Below are 20,875 nucleotides of genomic sequence, written 5' to 3'. Positions count from 1 at the left end.
CCACGCGCGCCTCGCCCACCAGCACTCACCATCACGTTCCCTTGCATTTTAGCCGTCTTAATCATCGCCTTCTCCTTCATTTTGCCCCAAGTCTGAACCCGACTTCTGGCCCGGAGAAGAGTAACTTAATCCATTGTCTCGCTGATGATTAAAGTAGAGATTGGACCGGCCGAGGACTGGGTGGAGTTGGCTTTTGAAGGAAGAAAAAAAAAATTCTTGCAGCGCTTCGGCGTCCCCCTTCCGCCACCCTGTCCCTCTCCACTCCCGGGCGGATCACAATAGCAATCAACTCTTTTCGGCCGCCGCTAGGAAAGAAAAATTAAAAAGACGGAGAAGAGGGTGTGGGGGTGTTGCTGCTTTCAACAAAAGCCGGCGGGCCCCGGGAGCGGGGGCTCGAGGAAAGAGGCTGCGAGGCGCGGGGCCAGCTCGACAGCCTGCGTGTCCGGCGGGCCGGCCGGCCGAGCTTCGCCAGCGACAGCGGCTGGCGCGACGCGCGGGGCGCACGCGGGGACCCTGGGCGGCGCGGCCCGCGGGGGGGATCCTCGGCGGGGGCCGGGCGCCGGGCGCCGCACTGGTCCCTAAGGGCGGAGACCCTGGTGAGCCGGCGGCGACCACAGTGCGAGCGGGCCCTTGTGTGTGTATATCTCTGTGTGTGTGTGTGTGTGTGTGTGTGTGTGTGTGGTGTGTGCGCGCGCGCGCGTTCACACAAGGCTGCGCTGCTTGAACCCGGCTGGACCAGGATGCTTCGAGCCGCAGCAAGGTTAAGCGAGCCGAACCTTCTGGGTAGAACCGGAGCCCCCCGAAGCACCCCTCCCGGGTACACGCCCCCTCCCCGCGGGCCCAGTGTGCGCGGCGCACGCTCGCTGGGTTTTTACAAACAGGCACCGCCGCCTGCCGCCCGGCGCGAGCGCAAGATCGGCTGAGACCACCTCCCGGCTGCGCCCCCCGCAGGGAAGGGAGAGGCCGGGCAGAGCCGGGCGCCGCCTAGCACGTCGGTGGCTCAGGCGAGGCGCGGGAAGCAGAGCGCTCATAAATAATGTTGTTTCGGGTTACCAAGGGACGCACGGAGCGTCTCCAAGGTTTCAGCGATGATCTGCGTCCGAATCTGCCGCCGCGGCGCGTCCAGGGCCCGGGGAACGCCGCTGGGCGGCGGCACTCGCGGCGCCGGCCGGCCCTGCGCCGGCTCACCTGGCTTCCCAGGCTCCGCTATCTCCCCCAGCCCCGGCCTCCGCCCCAGCCGCGGCCCCTCGGGCGTCTTTGTTTCTGGATCTGGTCCCGCCGGCCTCCCACACTCCAGCCTCGCGCCAAGGGGTCGGCCTGGGCTCCTGAGCCCCCACCGCAGCTCTGATCCACCTCCCGCCACCCCTCCCCCACCCCCAGCCTTCACCCCAAGCGGCGGGTTGCCTGCTGATCGCGCCGGGTGTTCCCCGCTCGCCACCCCAGGCCGCTCCCGGGAGGCCGTAACAGCTCCCAGGCGCGGCTTAGCTCCCTGGACCACATGGGGACGCGCGCTCCCGAGAGCACGCACGCCAAGAGGGGTCAGATTCAAATGCTGCCAACCCAGGCCGCCAGGAAGAGCACCGAGGATGCTCCCCGCGCCGCGGCTTCCCTCCTCCACCGAGCATCAGGCCACCGCAGAAACTGGACTGTTCGACCGACATCAGCGCATCAGGCTTGAAGTCACTGGTTGTGTGTGTGTGTGTGTGTGTACACGTCCTCGCCTAGGGGGTGAGGGGGGGGCGGAATGCGAAGCTGGGAGGAATTTGAGAAACCTTTCCATTTCTTTATATTCATAAAAAATAGCATGTAAGAATGAACAAGAGCCCAGTTTTCAACGCACACTCGGAAAATTATGAGCAATTGCTACCGTAATCATATGCAAATTATTCACAATGCCTGCATATATGAAACATTATATTAAGCATTATATATGTACACACACACACATATAGTAGGTATATATAAGCACATGCAAGCAGTTGGTTTACAGGTGAAAAAGACTTGTAACTAATGATTTGTCGTAAAAGATAAGTGGAAGAAATAGGTGAAACTAAGCTGAATTGAAAAGCAGAGTTTAAAGGAACCTGGATTAGGATTTGCCTGAAAAGTGGCAGGCATAACACATTTTTTTTTTTTAGGTTTAAGAAGCTCTCTCCTATGTTAGAATTCTTAATGACAGCTTTTCTCTAAAAATGAACATGCGCACAGATCATCCTTGTACTGTTGACCTTTACACTAAACCCAGATTAATGTGGACAAAATTATTGCCAGTCTAAATTCTGTTTTTAAGCAACATTAAGATAGTTCTTTCTCCTCTTTATTTGAAGTGGCATTAATACCTTCAGAATCTTCTTCCCTCTCTTTCCCACCAAAACTGCTCCCTCAAAACCTGGCTTTTCCCATCCCATCCCATGTTGGAGTAGGGAAAGAAAATTAAGACAACGAGACAGAAATATTTTTTAATGGAAGTATAACTGACATGTCACACTATGTCAGCTTCAGGTGTGCAAGGCACTGACTTGATATTTGTAAACACTGTGAGATGATCATCACAAGAGTTTCAGTTAGCATCCATCACCACACCAGACTGCAACTTTTTCTTGTGATAAGGACTTTTTAAGATCTAGTTTCTTAGCAACTTTCAAATATGCAATTCAGTGCTATTAACTACAGTTACCATGCTATACATTATATTCCCATGACATTTCATAACTGGAAAAGTGACAGTCACTCAGTCGTGTCAGACTCTTTGAGACCCCATGGACTATACAGTCCATGGAATTCTCCAAGCCAGAATACTGGAGTAAGTAGCCTTTCCCTTCTCCAGGGGATCTTCTGAACCCTAGGATTGAACCCAGGTCTCTCATATTGTGGGCGGATTCTTTACCAGCTGAGCCACAGGGGAAGCCCGAAGGATAACCTGGGCTCGTCCAGGATTTGAACCCGGGACCCTCTCATACCCAAAGCAAGAATCATACCCCTAGACCAATGAGTCACCCCTGCGAGGGCTTTCTCAACACTTCCTTCATAACGGGAAGTTTGTCCTTTTTGACCACCTTCACCCATTTTCCCTTGCACTCCTGCCCTTGTAATCAATCTATTTTCTGTATCTATGAGCTATGCAAAGGAAATGGCAACCCACTCCAGTACTCTTGCCTGGAGAATTCCATGGACAGAAGAGCCTGGTGGGCTACAGTCCACCGGGTCACAAGGAGTCAGGCACGACTGAGTGACTAACACTGTGAGCTTGGTCTTCATTTTGCTTTGTTTTTCAGATTCCACGAATAAGTGACAATGTGCAATACTTGTTTTTCTATGTCTGGCTTATTTCAATTAGCATAACGGCCTCAAGTTCCATCTATGTTGTTACAAATAGCAAGATTTCTCTCATTATGGTTGAGGGGAGGCTTCCCAGGTGGAGCAGCGGTAACCAGACGCCTGCCAATGCCAGAGACCCGAGTTTGATTCCTGGATGGGAAAGATCCCCTGGAGGAGGAAATGGCAACCCACTCCAATACTCTTGCCTGGAAAATTCCACAGACAAGAGGAGCCTGGTGGGCTGCAGTCCACGGAGTCACAGAGAGTTGGACCTGACTGAGTGACTGAGCATGCTGGCATGATAGTGCATTCTGTCCATCAGTGGACACATGTTATTCCCATATCTTGGCTTCTGTAAATGATGCTTAAATGAACATGAGTGTGCATATGTCTTTCGAAGTGAGTGTTTTTGTTTCCTTGTGACAAATACCCAGAAATGAAATTTCTCGATCATATGGTGGTTCCATTGTTAGTTTTTTTAGGAAGCTCCATAGTGGTTTTTTGTGTTGTTTTTTTTTTTTTCCATAGTGGCTGCACCAGTATAGGGCTTCCCTCATAGCTCAGTTGGTAGAGAGTCCGCTTACAATGCAGGAGACCCCAGTTCGATTGCTGGGTCGGGAAGATCGCCTGGAGACAGGATAGGCTACTCACTCCAGTATTCTTGGTCTTCCCTGGTGGTTCAGTTGGTAAAAATTCCGCCTGTAATGCAGGAGACCCCAGTTCAACTCCTGGGTTGGGAAGATCCTCTGGAGAAGGGATAGGCTGCCCACTCCAGTATTCTTGGGCTTTTCTCACAAACATTGCACAAGGGTTCTCTTTTTTCCACATCCTCACCAACATTTGCTATTCTGGTTATAATAACCATTCTAACATATATGAGATGATATCACTGTGGTTTTGACCTGTATCTCCCTGATGATGAGTTGGCCATTTGAATGTATTCTTTGGAAAAATATCTATTCAGGTCCTCTACCATGTTGAAATCAGGTTGTTTGTTTATTTGATATTAAGGTGTATGATTTCTCTCTATATTTTGGATATTAGTCCTTTATCAGATAATATGAGTTACGAATGTTTTCTGCCATCTGGCAGCCTGCCGTTTCATTTTGCTGATTGTCCTCTTTGCTGTGAAGAAGCTTTGCAATTTGATATAAGACCACTTATTTACTTTTACTTTTGTTGCCTTTGGTTTTGGGGTCAAATCCAAAAAAAACCTATTACCAAGCCCCGTGTCATTTGTGTTCTCTTCCAGGTGTTTTACGGTTTCAGGTCTTTCACTCACATCTTTAAAGCACAGTGCGTTGATTTTTGTGTGTGGTGTAAAATACTGGCCCAGTTTCATCCTTTCATGTATGAGCATCCAGTTTTCCCAGCAAACCTTATTAAAGAGACAGAGCTCTCTATTCTGCTTCATTGATCGATGTCTGTTTTTATGCCAATACCATACTGTTTGGATTACCAGAGCTTTGTAATAAAGTCAGGGCTTATGATGTCTCCAGATTTGTTCTTCTTTCTCAAGATTGCTTTGGTTATTTACGGCTGGCCTTCTTTGATTCCATCCAAATGTTAGGATTGCTCAGTTTCTGTGGAAAATGCCATAGGAACTTTGATAGGGATTCCATTGCATCTGTAGATTGCTTTGGGTGGTATGGACATTTTAACCATATTAATTCTTCCAACCCATGCACACAGAATACATCCCCATTTATTTGTGTCTTCTTCAGTTTCTTTCATTAATGTCTGATAGGTTTCAGGGTACAAGTCTTTCACCTCCTTGGTTAAATTTATTCCTAGGTACAGGACAAAATTTTTTAACCTGTCATTTTCCTAGCTTCCTTTAAATTATCTCTGAAAATAGAAAGTGGGATGATATGGATTAAATGTTAAATTAATGGATAAATAATTCTGCTAGTAGACAATGTTTTTCCTAACACTCAACAAACAGTATCAGCCAAAACTACCTGCTTGGCACACCTGTGTTCTCTATTCCTGCCTAGCCTCTGGCAGAAAGACCTACAGAAAAGACAGGGCTAAAAGCAGGCATAAAGAGGAGACATGGTACGGAATCAAAGCAAAGCAACTCTGAGTTCAGCAGTGACTGTTCAGTCTTTGCGACTCATCTAGCCTTTGACCTAACGACACTGAGGCAAAACAAAAAAAGAATGAAGATAGATAAAGCAGAGTCTGGGAGAAAGAAAGAAACCAAGAATATGGGGGCAAATGCTTGAAACGGAGAAGGCACAACTGTCATAATATTTTGGGATATTAAATGTTCTGAGAAAATCAGACTAGAAATATCTGAAGATGGCACTGACATCAGAACCCCTCTCCTCACCCTCACCTTCAAAATGGTTTTCCCTCTGCTGCATTTATAAGCATGGGATGCAGACGTGGTCCTGTATTTATCAGTAAGTGTTGGGCCGTCTCTCCAGTTTTTGCAGTTGTATTTCCAGGTGGTTTTTTTTTTTTCCTAATCTATGAGAAGAGCATATTGTCTCATAGTTTGGTGAAAATACTATGGCGATAGTATTTCTGTTCGTTTTCAGCAGATAGGATCTGCCATGCTCCGAGGCAGCCACACCCCAGGGATGGTGTTTTGCTACATGTGGACCCATGGACATTATTTAACTCCAACAGGCTCTCTCCAGACCTGCTACCGCAGAGCCATTGTTTGGTCCATTCTTCTGCTTCTTCCTTAATTTATGTATTGCTGGCGTCAGAGACTGCTTTGACTAAAGCAGCTTTGACTTAAGTTGAGGCTTTTGGCACAGTGTTCAGTTTCACATTTGACATCAGGTAATATTTACAACAGAAGAACACATCCATCATGTCATTTTATCAGTGTTCCTGTCTTGTAACTTATTACTAGAAGTTTAACTTTGGCGAGGTGAATTTTCGCCGTAAGGAAATGCAACATGTGAGATTCCTTATGTATAAAAGTGAAAGTCAAGGTAACTTTGAGTTCTCCAGAAAAACAGAATACACGTGTGTGTGTGTGTGTGTGTGTGTGTGTGTGTGTGTGTGTGTGTGTATGCATGACTTCTCAGGTGATACAGTGATAAAGAACCCACACACCAATGCAGAAGGCACAAGAGATGCAGGTTCAATCCCTGACTTGGGAAGATCCCCTGGAGCAGGAAATGGCAACCTGCTACAGTGTTCTTGCCTGGGAATCCCATGGACAGAGGAGCCTGGTGGCCACAATTCATGCAGAGTCAAACATGACTGAGCAACTAAGCACCCACATGCATGCACACGCACACACACACATATACACACACATATACTCTATGGGCTTCCCTGGTAGCTCAGCTCGTAAAGAATCCGCCTGCAGTGCAGGAGACCCTGGTTCAGTTCCTGGGTCAAGAAGATCCCCTGGAGAAGGCATAGGCTACCCACTGTAGTATTCTTGGGCTTCACTCGTGGCTCAGATGGTAAAGAATCCACCTGCAATGCGGAAGACCTGGGTGGGTAAGATCCCCTGGAGGAGGGCATGGCAACCCACTCCAGTATTCTTGCCTGGAGAATCCCCATGAACAGAGGAGCCTGGTGGGCTACAGTCCATGATGTCATAAAGAGTCAGACATGTCTGAGCAATTAAGCACATATATTCTATAATACATACATTTATATATGTATACAATAATTATATGTAAATACATATAGATGTACATATGCATATATATTGTCATATATAAATACATATATATAATCTAATGCATTGTAGGAGATTGGCTCACACAGAGGCTGTCAGGCCCTGAAATCTAGAGTCGGCACACTGGGGACCCAGAAGAAGCAGCTGTGTAAGTTCCACTCCAAAAGTCAGCAGACTCAGGACTCAAGAAAAGTTGATGTTTCAGTATGAGTCTGAATGCAGGAAAAAACCGATGTCCCAGCCCAGTGCAGTCAGGGAAGGGCTCCCGCTTTCTCAGCGTTTCTGGTCTGTTCATGTCTTCAACTGAGGGCATGAGGCCCACACACGTTAAGGAGGGCAATCTGCTTTACCCTGTGTACTGACTCAAATGGTAAAGTCATAAAAAAAAACACCCTCACAGAAATGTCCAGAATAATGTTTGAACAAACATATGGATGCCCCATGGCCCAGGCAAGTTGACTGGTAACCCTAACCATCACTGTGCATAGGAAAAGGGTGATTGTTCTCATCCTAAACCAGTCCTTACCCACAGCTTAATTCACTACTGACGATCTTTAAAATCTGAGCTTTCTTACTATATTGAAAACATCATTCATCCTATATACTTTGATCTACCCATAAATTTTCAGGAAGATATCTTCTGAAAAACATGTGATCTGCCAATATTTATTTTAAAAATTGCACAAGAATGATAACAATGGTTTACAGAAAACATTTAGAAATTAAACAAATTCACTTTAAAAATATGTAGCAACAGTTAGCATTATGCCAAACACAGTGATTTTATTACAGAAAACATTCTTTATCCTCAAGAATTTTATGGGGTCAAGTGGGAGACATAAAAATTAATGATATTAACAACAAAATTAAGAACATAAGTAATAAGTCATGTGGGGTGTTTAGGCAAATATCAGAGAAAATTAAAACAAATGGTGACATCTGAAACACACCTCAAAGAAGGACATAAATACAGCAATTAGAGAATCATGGAAGCAGGGCAGAGGAGGACCAGCAGAGGAACGTCAGGAGTCGTCCAGCAGCAGCACACAGAAGCAGGGGCAGGTGATGGAGACATGGTGGACAGGCACTCTAAGGTCAGCAGTGACAGCCCTGAGCCAACTCCCCTGAGAGATGGAGTGAAAAGGCTGCAGCCCCCATGCGGTAAATGACTCGGAGATCTATGTCTTAAAAACCAATGTCTTCTCACAGAGACAGCCTCAATGTCCACCAACAGAGGAATGGAAACAGACGAAGCGGTACATACACACTATGGAATATTACGCAGCCAGGAAAAGGAAATAATGTCATTTGCAGCAACGCGGATGGGCCTAGAGATGGTCATGCTGAGAAAGATAAGTCAGACGGGGAAGGAGAGATAGCCCATGACATCCCTCACACGTGGAGTCTGAAAAGAAACGATACAAACGAACATGTTAACAAGACAGTAGGAGACTCACAGATGCAGAGAAGGCGCTTACAGTGATCGGGAAGGGAGGATGCGGGAAGGGACAGTTAGGGAGTGTGGGATGGACAGGTACACTCTGCTGTCTTTAAACTGATAACCAACAAGGTCCTACTGTGCAGCGCAGGGAGCTCTGCTCAATGTCACCCAGCAGTCTGGATGGGAGGTGAGTTTGGGGGAGAATGGCTACATGCGTATGGATGGCTGAATCCCTTCGCTGTTCACCTGAAGCTATCACAACATTGTTAATCGGCTACAGCCCAATCCAAATTAAAAAGCTAAAATAATGAATGTCTTCTCCTTCAAGCTGGGCTCCAAGGGCAAAGAGCCCAGGCAACTGGGCAGCTCGTGCATGAACTCTGAGTTCATATAAAGGAATGGACAGTGTGGCAGGGAGTCTGCATGACTCATTTGTGCATCCCTGATGTAAACCCAGTAAGACTCGTGTCAGCCCTGCTTGCATCTGACATTTCTCAACTGTTCCTTCACAGCCATGCCCTGGCACATCACCAAGAGATGGAGACAAAATCTGGCACCAACTCAGTGGTAAATGCAACATTAGAACTGCCATGTTGGATGCTGTAAATCAGCTCAACTTCAACAGAAAATGTTTAAAAATTTTTAAAATAAAATAAATAAATTTCTCAGTGGTAAAGAATCTTCTTGCTAATGCAGGAGACTGCAGGGGACGTGAGTTTGATCCCTGGGTCAGGGAGATCTCCTGGAGGAGGAAATGGAAACCCACTCCAGTATTCTTGCCTGGAAAAATCTCATGGACAGAGGAGCCTGGCAGGCTATGGGGTTGCAAAGAGTCGGGCGTGACTTAGCGACTAAGCATGAGGACACTGCTCTAGCAGTTAACCTTTCTTACAGCTACAGTGGTCCTTACAGCAACTTCTCTTGTGTATTTATCTGCATGTCAGCTTCCCTGTTCCAGACACAGGGCACGTGCTGTCTGGGTTCTCTTTGTGTCCTCAAGCTCTCAGACTGTGATGGGACTTTGTTCAGGGACTTCCCTGGTGGTCCACTGGTGAAGAATCTGCCTTGCAATGCAGGGGATGGGAGTTCAATCCCTGGTCAGGGAGCCAGGATCCCATGTGGATCCGGTGAATCAACTAAGCCCACGCACAAACACTGAGGCCAGCAGCACCACAGCTAGGAAGTCCACGCGCCACAAGGAGAGATCCTGCACTGCCCCCACAAAGATCCCACAGGCTGCAGCTCGTGCCTGACACAGCCAAGCACATACATAACCACAGAAAAGAGTGCCTGTTCAACGTGAGCATCCTGAACAAATGGAACAATGAAGGGAGACGTGTGCTTCTTTTCTTCCCACTGCACACGCAGGCAAGAACTGACACCACACAGCATTTCAATATCTCTCCTGAACCTAGTTATACTGCCCGACTGATGAAAAAGATGTCAGAGACATCTCTAGTGTGTTTGTAAGTGAAGTGAAAGTGTTAGTCGCTCAGTCATATCCGACTCTTTGCAGCCCCATGGACTGTAGCTCACCAGGCTCCATGGGCTTTTCCAGGTAAGAATACTGGAGTGGGTTGCCATGCCCTCCTCCAGGGAGTGTGTTTGCAAATGACCTTCCAAATTTAATTAGGAGAGCTTTTATCTTTAGCAACATTTTCTCCTTCCAGTGTAGACCAGGAGTCACCGGAACTGGGTACGTTCATCTTTGTCTCTGGCTTCGCTCAGCTGAACAGTGTTTTCCCTTGCCCCACTGACATCATGGACTTCTCAGGAATGAGATGATTCTGACCCGTGTTCTCTAAGAGAATACGGACTTTAGTAGTAACTTTTTAAAGTGTTTATTTATTTGGCTACACCAGGTCTTAGTTGAGGCACATGGGATCTTTACTTGTACGATGCTGCACAATATGGGACCTAGTTTGCTGAGCACGGGTCAAACCCAGCCCCCCTGCATTAGGGGTGGGAAGTCTTAGCCCTGGACCACCAGGGAAGTCCTAGTCTTCTACTTTGAGTGATAGACTCCTATGCCCAAAACACCTACAGGTTGGAGGTTTTTCTCTCCTCAGACTTGTCTCTGAACATTAATGAGTACATTCTACTACATGGACAGAGGAGCCTGGTGGGCTGCAGTCCCTGGGGTCGCAGAGAGTTGGACACAACTTAGCGACTAAATGACAACTGCCGCTGCTGCTGCTGCTGCTGCTGCTGCTAAGTCGCTTCAGTCGTGTCCGACTCTGTGCGACCCCAGAGACGGCAGCCTACCAGGCTCCCCCGTCCCTGGGATTCTCCAGGCAAGAACACTGGAGTGGGTTGCCATTTCCTACTCCAGGGGATCTAACCGACCCAGGAATTGAACCTGTGTCTCTTGCATATCCTGTATGGGCCGGCAGATTCTTTACCACTGGGCTACCTAGGAAACCCTAATCATATCACAATCCAACATTTTAGGCTAAAACCATAGCTATTCTACTGGCTTACCTCACCACCTCCTCACCCCAATGAAGACCTCCTGATTTATATTTTGTTGCTATTAAATAACATCTTCTTAATGACCTGTAAGAAGTATTCACTATTGATAGCCCTTTTATACATTAGGGAAATTTATAAAAAGAAGCTTTGTAAATAAACAAATTACTGAAAAATAGGAGCAGTTAAGTATATGAAAATCCTATTATCCTTAGGCAATGTAAAATTTCTTTACATGACATCCGTTAAAGAAAACCAGGAGGGCAGAGTACATATTTTAGGGTTCCTATGGAACATTTTTTAGAAAAGAATAGCCCAACACTTACAGACTGAAAGTAATGGACACAGAACATGTCTGTAGGTAAAAAGAGGGACTTGAATTTGCTCCTAAGATCATGCATTCGCTTTAGCCCCTGAGCTGGGAACACAAAGATCTCTTGACTTTTGCCAGGGTTCTTTGCTCTGAGCCCAAGATTATAAATGCCCATAAAGGAACAGAAAGCTGAATGATTGTCAGGAAACTGTCATCCGTCTCAGCAATCAAGAAGAATCAATCCTGAGTGTTTTGGAGTTGCAGGCTCATTGCTGATCTACAGCGGAAGCACTCATACCACACCTTATTTCTTCCCTGCTAAAAACGCCACAAGCAGACTTCACAATGACCTACAAAAATGCGAGTTTGACTCTTTCCTCTTTCGACAAAAGTAACATTAACTCAAGCCACAAGAAGTTGTCATTTCACACCCACTAAAGTTGTTACAATAAAAAAGTCAGATAATAGCAACTGTTGATAAGCACGTGGAGGAACTCAAAGCCCTGCCAACTACATGCTGGAACTTGCCATGGGCGTTTGCCGTCCCCCTCTACAAGGATTAAACCCTGTGCCACTGCAGCTGCTGACCTTCAGCACCCCCTGAAAGGAGTTCAGGGTGAAGAGCACAAATAGGCATCTGTGCTCTGGGAAGACTGGCAGGACTAGTGTTTGGATAGTTAGATATTTTTAAGTGCTGATTTTATGAGCCCGATTTTTGTATCTCCTCATATCTAGAAAAGCACTAAAACCCTTCATGGTGACAACCATTTCTTGTGACTAGCAAAGCTTCAAGAAACTAGTAGAAACTTTATGGAAAAATATGTGTTTGATTGCAGGCATCCTCCCTTCACCAAAATCACATATATACTGTCCTTCTCCTCCTGCCCTCTTTGGATCAGTTCCTCAGAGCTATTTGAGGTGCTGTCTCCTGGGCTATAGTCCTCATTTTCCCCCAAATAAACCTTAACTTGTAACTCTCACATTATTCACTTTTTTTAAGTCAACAAGCCCCACCTCCCCACCATCTGCAAAAGGAAGAAAAGATGGGGACTGAATTAATAATCAGTCATGGCTGCAAAATCAAGATGTCATGAAAATCTCTACTCACGGGGGTTCAGGGTGCTTCTGTGTTGAAGAGCACATGGAGGTCCAGGGAGGGTGGTGGACCCAGGGAGGGCACAGGAGCCCCAGGCCCCTTCCCCAGACTTCACTTTCTCTGTGCACCTCTTCCTGTGCCTGTCCACCCGTGTCCTTTATCATCTCCTTCATAAGAAACAAGGAAATGTCAGCAGTGTGTTTCCCTGAGTCCTGTGAGCTGTTATACCAAAATTGTTGAGCCCAAGAAGGGGTTCATGGACCCCTGATCTGTAGTTAAGTTGGATAGAAGGTAGGCACAGTGGGGACCCACTACTTGTGGCTGGCATCTGCATTGGGGACAGTCTTGTGAGTCTAAGTGTCTCACCTGTGGGGTCTGTGTAGACAGTGTCAGAACCGAACTTAACTGTAGGGCATGACATCTGGAGGTCTGGAGGGCAGACTGGTGTGGGAAAAGCCCATGTGCATTCAGCATCAGAAATGTTCTGTGCAGAGAAAGAAAATGTCCCCTTTTAGGGCTTTTGCTCTAAAGAATTTCTCTTAATACCACCAAACTGTCCTTTGGGCTATGGCTTTTCCAGTAGTCATGTACAGATATGAGACACGTGGAGCATAAAGAAGGCTGAGAACCGAAGAACTGATGCTTTTGAACTGTGGTGCTGGAGAAGACTCTTGAGAGTCCCTTGAACTGCAAGGAGATCAAACGAGTCAATGCTAAAGGAAACCCATCCTGAATATTCACTGGAAGACTGATGCTGAAGCTCTAATACTTTGGCCACCTGATGCAAAGAGACAACTCACTGGAAAAGACCCTGATACTGGGAAAGACTGAGGGCAGGAGAAGTGGGTGACAGAGGATAGGATGGTTGGATGGCGTCACTGACTCAATGGACATGAGTTTGAGCAAGCTCTGGGAGCTGGTGAAGGACAGGGAAGCCTGGTGTGCTGCACCCATGGGCTCACAAAGAGTCAGACATTCTTTAGGGACTGAATAACAACAAAAAAAATCTGTGTACCCTGAGGAATTCATTAAAAAGTAGTTTTCATTCATTAATTCATTCATTAAAAATAAGTTCAATGATGTCATCAAGAGCATTTCCTTTCCATTACCAGAATGTCCCTTTCAATGAGCAAGTTTCTCTTGGTCTTGAGGCTAGAACAAGGTTTGCTCTACCTGGTCAGGTGGTGTGTTTTGTTGATAATATATTCCACAATATATACTGTGGAAAGGCATTCCATTGTCTTTCTCTAGTTGTGCTGAATCCATAGCTCATGGTAGAAATTTTAGGGAATATAATTTATCTTCAAACCCAACTCCTGCCTTCTTAATTTTCCAGCTTCTATTTCCCCTTCAGGCTCCCCTCGTGGCTCAGACAGTAAAGAATCTTCTACAATGCTGGAGATCCAGGTTTGATCCCTGGGTCGGGGAGATCCCCTGGAGAAGGGAATGACAACCCATTCCAGCATTCCTGCCTGGAGAATTCCATGGACAGAGGAGCCTGGCAGGCTACAGTCTATGGGGCTGCCAAGAGTCAGCCACAGCTACTTTACCCTTCACCCACACTTTCTTCCTTATCTTATGCAACAGTGCAATTTTTGAATGATCTGTATCTTTCAGATATGCCAGGTGCATTAGAGAATAATGGTATCTATGGAGAATCAATGACCATTTATTTATATTAAGCCTGGGAAATCCCATGGGCATAGGAAACTGGCTGGCCACAGTCCATGTGGTCGCAGAGAGTCAGACACACCTGAGCATGCACAGGCGTGCATATTACTGGCCAGATATGTCCTACATAGAAAAGTGTAGCTGTGCAGAAAGTTTTAACTGTAGGACTATTAAATTCAACTATGATTTTAAATATTTTAACAGCAGGGGTTCCATTTTATATGCACAAATTATAAATATATCCATAGTTTATGATAACTATTATTGTTAAGAGTATTAATCCCACTGTCAGATTTATATAAACTCTTTTCTTCTAGTATAGAAAATTAATTAATCTAAAAGTCTCTAATTGCCCACATATGATTTAAAAGGAAGCATTATCGGTGATAACTGACTAGGAGCGTTTAGCAAGTGGTGAAATAGCTGCGAGACCATCATTTCCATTTCTGATATGGGGAAGGATAATAAAAATGCAATTCTGTAACACCTGCTACTTTACTAAGCAGCTCAGTAATCTTTTTAAAATTACCATATTCTGCATAATTAAAACAGGGCTATGGAAGCAAGGAGCATTCACTTCTGCCTGCTTTGTGGGCATATTATGGGTGCCCGTGAGCATCTCTCTGCCAGCGGTTACCATGTCAGCTGTTTCGGGCGATGGGAAGAGAAGAGGATGAGGTAGAATGTTCTCTAGCTCGGAAGCCATGGAAACCATGAGGAGGGCGTGGTTTCAAGGGTGACGAGAGGGTCCAGCCTAGGACGCAGAGGTGTGCTCACGCTGAGAAATGGGGAAAAGTGTTAGCAAAGGGACATTTTTATTTTAAAAATTTTTTATAAGTTTGTCATTTTATTATTAACCTTTTTTTTTTTTGGTTGCACTGCTCCGCTTGTAGGATCTTCGTTTGTTGACAAGGGACAGAATCTGTGTCCCTGTGTAGTGGAATCACAGAGTCCTAACCACGGGACTGCCAGGGAAGTCCCTAAAGGGACAATTTTTAAGGCCTAAGCAAGATATGGTGAAGGGACTTCCCAGGTGGCCTGGCAGGCTACAATCCAGGGGGTCGCAGAGAGTGGAGGGGGCAGGGGGGGCAGACATCAATGAGAACCGCCCCAGGTGCCAGAGTATTTGAAATTTGGTCCTTTGCAAGTCTCTCCTTTAGACTGAAAGAGTGGTCTGCTTTTAAAAATCTAAATGTACTAGAATAGATAGTGCAATCTTTTTTATTATGAAGTTATTAAAGTATAGCTGATTTACAATGTTGTGTTAATTTCCACTGGACAGCAAAGTGGGAAAGTGGACCCAGGTTTATATATTGCTTTCCATATTCTTTTCAACTATGGTTTAATCACAGGATATGGACTAGAGTTCCCTGTGCTATCCAGTAGGACCTTGCGGTTTATCTGTTCTATATGTAACAGTGGGCACCTGTTGACCCCAGATCCCCAGTCCTGTCCTCCCCCACCTCTGTGCCTGTGGCAACCACAAGCCTGTCCTCTGTGCCTGTGAGTCTGGCTTCTTTTTCATAGAGGGTGCAATCTTGGGTTGTTCTGGAACAGCAGCAGTGATCTGTCTGATGGAAAAGGCAATGGGAAGAACAGCCTGCCCTTAGTGATGACTGAGGTCACAGCCATGCCCTGAGAGCTTCACGCCCTAGCCAACTCACCCCCAGCACACTCCTACTCAGCAGGCACCAGTACGTCTCCTGGTACAGACGGTAACAGCACTGCCTGTCATATCGCTTGTGAATGGTGGAGCCAGAACTCAAATCTCACACATCTCTCTTAGGGTTGCTGTCAGGGTTCCCTGGAGGAGGAAATGGCAACCCACTCCAGTATTCTTGCCTGAAAAATCCCATGGACAGAGGAGCCTGGCAGGCTAATATCCAAAGGGTCACAAAGAGTCAGACCAGAATGAGCAGACCATAGCCTGCCAAGCTCAGAACACTGATGTCAGCTATCCAGCCCCACCCACGTTTTCCTGCATGCCTGGGGCTGGATGGCCATCTCTCAAGGAGCTTGAGTTTCCTTGCCACTTGTCACTGACTTTGATCATCAGCCCTACTGTGTCCCCTTGGATGGGAGCCTCCTATCTTCTTGTCTGAGTCCAGCCTTGAATCAGGGGTGCAGAGTCACCTAAGGCCAAAGTGCTGGCAGATTCCAGGCCTGGTAGGGCCCTCTTTTGGGTGGCAGACCTCCCTGTGTGCTCACAAGCTCTCTGTGACTCTCATGAGGGCACCAGATCCATTCACCAGGGTGCCACCCCCATTCCCTCATTCAAACCTAATCGCCTTCCCCAGGCCCCGCCTCCTAACACCAGGGCATCTCGCGGAGGGGCTCCATAGGTGAGTTTTGAGAGGTCACAGACGTCCAGCCTAGAACAATGTCTCCATCAATCCTGGAACTGGGCCCCGCCCCTTTCTCCAATTGTGCAGGTGTTTCCCACGTAGCTTAGTTGGTAAAGAATCTGCCTGCAATGCAGGAGACCTGGGTTCGATTCCTGGGTTGGGAAGATCCCCTGGAGAAGGAAATGGCAATCCACTCCAGTATTCTTGCCTCGAGAATCCCATGGACAGAGGAGCCTGGTGGGCTACAGTCCCTGGGGTCGCAAAAGTTGGACAGGACTTCGCGACTAAACTACCTTCTCCATCTCTTCCCGGCCCTGCTCCATGGGTCAGGTCCCTCTGCCACCCCAGTCTCGGATCCCCTACAGAGAGACTCTGACACTCCCACAACACCAAGAGAGTTTGTGTATCATCTAGCGACTTTTAATTTTCTGATCAATTCCATGCCTTTATTCTCCTTTTGTGGGCTACGCTCCCAATGCAAAGATGCAGTCTGCTAGGGAGATGCCGAAGACATATGCTCTGTCCACGGAATGCAGTTATGTAGTTATGAATTTCTGAATGGCAGAGCAGTCCAGGGGGGTATCAACATCACTTCCGTGCATCGTCACACACACAATAAGCTGTCACAACACAGCCTGGTGCTGCCTTAATTGTCACAGATAATGATGATGATATACGGCTTCTATTAACTCCGCCGTGTCAAGCAGGGTTCCCCCCACACACTCCCACTCAGCAATTCCTATATATGGAAAAGGAAATCAAAATCGCATCTTCATGAAACATTTCTGTTTAAAGCTGAAGGAAACAGATCCAGGTCTCCAAGGAAGTTTGCAGAGGGTTCTTGTGAATGAGAGCAGTGACTTCAATTCCTCACACAGCAAGCTGGAAATGTGCTCGCAGATAAGGTTTGCAAAGAAGCAAATGGTTCTTGGAAATACTGATCCAGGAATTATGTGACTACTTGAAGTGTTTTGTGTGAGGGGGCCGGTGGAGGTGGAAGGTGGCATCATAGAAGGGTACAGGGAGCAAAGGAGGAGAAGAATCAGCATCCCGTCCTGGTCTGGTCCAGATCTTCCCTGGAGAAAAACAGAGCTTAAGCTCCTACCAGCATCTGCCTTCCCTGGATACTGAGAACTGTCCCCCATTACCCCACTGCAGCAGGACCAGTCCCTGGGGTGACTGTCCTAAACTTCAAACTCAGAAACAAGAACCTTGTCCCTGGGGCCAACACTCATCTGTGCTGTGTCTTACTCCCAAATAGTGTGACCGCACATCTACACGTCATCTGCTCACTAATTTCACCAAGTGATCACACAGAAAATTATCTGGTCATTTTTCAATCAAGAAGCATAAGAAGAAAAAACAATAAAAAGCAAAAAAACCCACAACTCAAGCCAGGTTGAGGGAGGGTCTCATACACTGCACTTAGAAAACGTTTGCCAGTGACCAGTCAAAAAGAGATGGAACCACATATCAGTATGTGAGTGATGCTACTTAAAAGCAATCACATCCCCACAGTTTTTGCAAGTCTTTATTGAATGTGTTACGATATTGCTTCTGTTTTATGTGTTGTTTTTTTGGCTATGAGACATACGGGATCTTAACTCCCCAACTAGGGAGTGAAGCTGCACCACGCACCTCGGATGGCACAGTCTTAAGCACAAAGTCTTAACCACCAGGGAAGTCCACATCCCCACAATTTTAGGGCCAGAGAGAACCTTGGAGTCAAACAAGAACTCAGATTACAACAGTTTTATACAACTGACCCTCTCTTCATTTGCACCATGGACAAGCTACTGGGACCACGTCTAAATGATCGCAGATTTCAACTGTGTGGGTATGTCTATCCTCAGTGAACTTTGAGTATTCTTCAGATCTTACCTGAGTTATACCAGGCAAGCCAAACATTAGCAAAATCTCCACAGTATACCTCGATCAGAAAGTATTCTGAATACGTGTTTATATGCTAAGCGTTGTAACTAGCGATATAACACCAATTTTGCAATCTCTTTAGTTTAACTGATGTCCTTCCTAATACTGCATAACAGTGGACACTGGCATCAAAGGAAAAAAAAAATCATTCCAAATGACTTAGCATTCAAAGTATATCCCCAAACAGTCTCTTGAGGAAGAATCATGGCTTTGTCCCAGAGTCATCACCAGAAAGCTGTGAGCAGGGCTGGGCAGAGAGGACATTTTTCAAGTGGTAGAAATAGCTCCTTTCTGATAGAATTTTAAATTTTGTGTTGAGCTTTGCACTTTAAATATTGACTGCAGCGACTAGGGCCAGCAATTTTACACACACACACACACACACACACACACACACACACACACACACACACACACAGGATTTCTGAGTCCTAAGGACACAAACACATATCAATAAGCATGAATAGGAAGCATGTCTGATGTTTTCTAAATAACTAAGGATTTTGCCTGATAGAAGGGAAATGATAAAAATTTTAGATGAGAGCTTTAGTCTAGTTGGTGACCTAAAATGTTTTCTTGTAAGGAAACAAATTATTTCCATTGCTTTAAATCTTCCCCGTAACAGAAAAGGAATAAATTTGGAACACGTATTATAATTGTCATCAGTATTTTCTAGCCTTGCAAAGCAAAATCAATGGACATGAATTTGGGCAAACTCTGGAAGATAATAAAGGACAGGGAAGCCTGGAGTGCTGCAGCCCGTGGGGCCACAAAAAGTCGGACACAACTGAGCGGGTGAACAATAACAACAAAAGCGAACAGTCGGTGAATTAGGTGAGAGTCAGACATTACTTAGATATTTTAAATACAATTGCTTACATACAATTATGTTTTGACATTTTCAAATTCCATACATATATATGTGTGTGTGTGTGTGTGTGTGTGTGTGTGTGTGTATATAAACATAGAAAGAAGCTCTAACCTCACATGTCACCTTGACTTTGGGGCTAATTACCTTGCTTAGAGCTGGTATATGTAGCAAACTGATCCTCTTAAAGAGTCAATCCTCCCTTGGATTCAGACACAAAGGGCTTGGTTATCTTGAAAACTGTGACGATTAAATTAAAAGACATTATTAGTCATTAACACTTGAAGCGAAATTATTACTCTAATAAGTCAGCAAGCAGAGGTCCCTTGAGAATGGGACCTGGGGCAGGTGTGTTTACATAAGGGCCCCGACGTCAGTGATGAACACACCATACGTGGCTCCCAGGGTAGGCTCAAGTAGGCTGAGATATGAATCCATAGTGAGGAATTCCTCGGAAATCAATTATGCTTAGGGCTAGCTCTTCTCTTGATCATATCCAAACCTCACATTCACACTAATACCTTTTCATGCACAATATTAGGAGTTAACCTTGGTTGACTTGGTGAGGAACATATAATCTGATCAACTCTAGACCCTGCTGGAAAAGTATGGGTGTGACGGGTGTAAGTAAGAATATTCAAATATAAATAACCCAGATCATTTTTAAAAAAGTAACAAAGAAAATGATGTCAATGTTTTACAGAAAGGGCCTGGAAGTGTGGTGGACAGGCTTTAGGGTGGTCGCCCCGCCTCCTGTGTCGAGCGTCCGGGGGCTCGTGTGGTCCCTTCTTGAGTGGGGAAGACCTAGGATGGTCTTCTAACTGGAGACGATGGTGGAGGCGATTGAAGAAGGGGTGTTTGCGATGGCGATTGATGTACCTGAGCTGGTACATCAGTCCTCCGGACCTTTGAAGGAGCCACCTGCCTAACTGTGAGCCGTTGCAGGGGCTTGAGGGGTGGGGGGCACATGGCAAGGTCCTGCTGGCAGCCAGCAAGAAAGAGCCCCCTCCCTCCAACAGCCCACTGGGAACTGAAGACGGTGGGTGACCACATGAGCTGGAAAGCATGTCCTTCTCCCAGGAAGCCTTGGGTGAGACCATGGCCCAGTGGACACCTGGCTGCAGGCTTGAGAGCCCAGAGTAGGGGAGCTGGAAAGCTGTGTTTGGACACCTGACCCTCAACCAACTGAGACAGTTCACATGGATGCTGAAGCCACTAAGGTTGGTGATGCTTACGTCCATGGCAGGTAATGATACAAGAAAGGGAAAAAGAAAAGGCTGGAAGCCGTTATTTGCTCGGTGTAAGACACCTATAGATAAAAGAGATAAAAAAAATAAAGGTCTATAAAGAAAATACCAAGCAGATGCTGACAACCTGAAGAGATGTGCTTATATGAGATAGGGCAGAAGATACAGACGGTGTGAGGGAAATGCACGAGAGGGGTGTTTCACATCCACGATGAGAAAAATGCTCCAAGGACATAAAAAAAGTCACACGTCTTTACCTGCTAAAGACCCATCCTTGCAGAAAGCTGATAGGAAAACATTTATCCCCAGGAAAACTGCTAAAGAGACCTTTGTCGGCGGGGTGGGGAAGTTTTTATGTTACTAAAGCTGAAGCTCCAATACTTTGGCCACCTGATGTGAACAGCCATCTCACTGGAAAAGACCCTGATGCTGGGAAAGACTGAGGACAGGAGGGAAAGGGGGCAACAAAGGATGAGATGGTTGGATGGCATCACCGACTCAATGGAGATGAACTTGGGCA

The sequence above is a fragment of the Budorcas taxicolor genome, chromosome 4 (genome assembly GCF_023091745.1).
Source record: "Budorcas taxicolor isolate Tak-1 chromosome 4, Takin1.1, whole genome shotgun sequence".
Classification (NCBI taxonomy): Eukaryota; Metazoa; Chordata; class Mammalia; order Artiodactyla; family Bovidae; genus Budorcas; species Budorcas taxicolor.
This window is presented reverse-complemented; position numbering follows the sequence as displayed.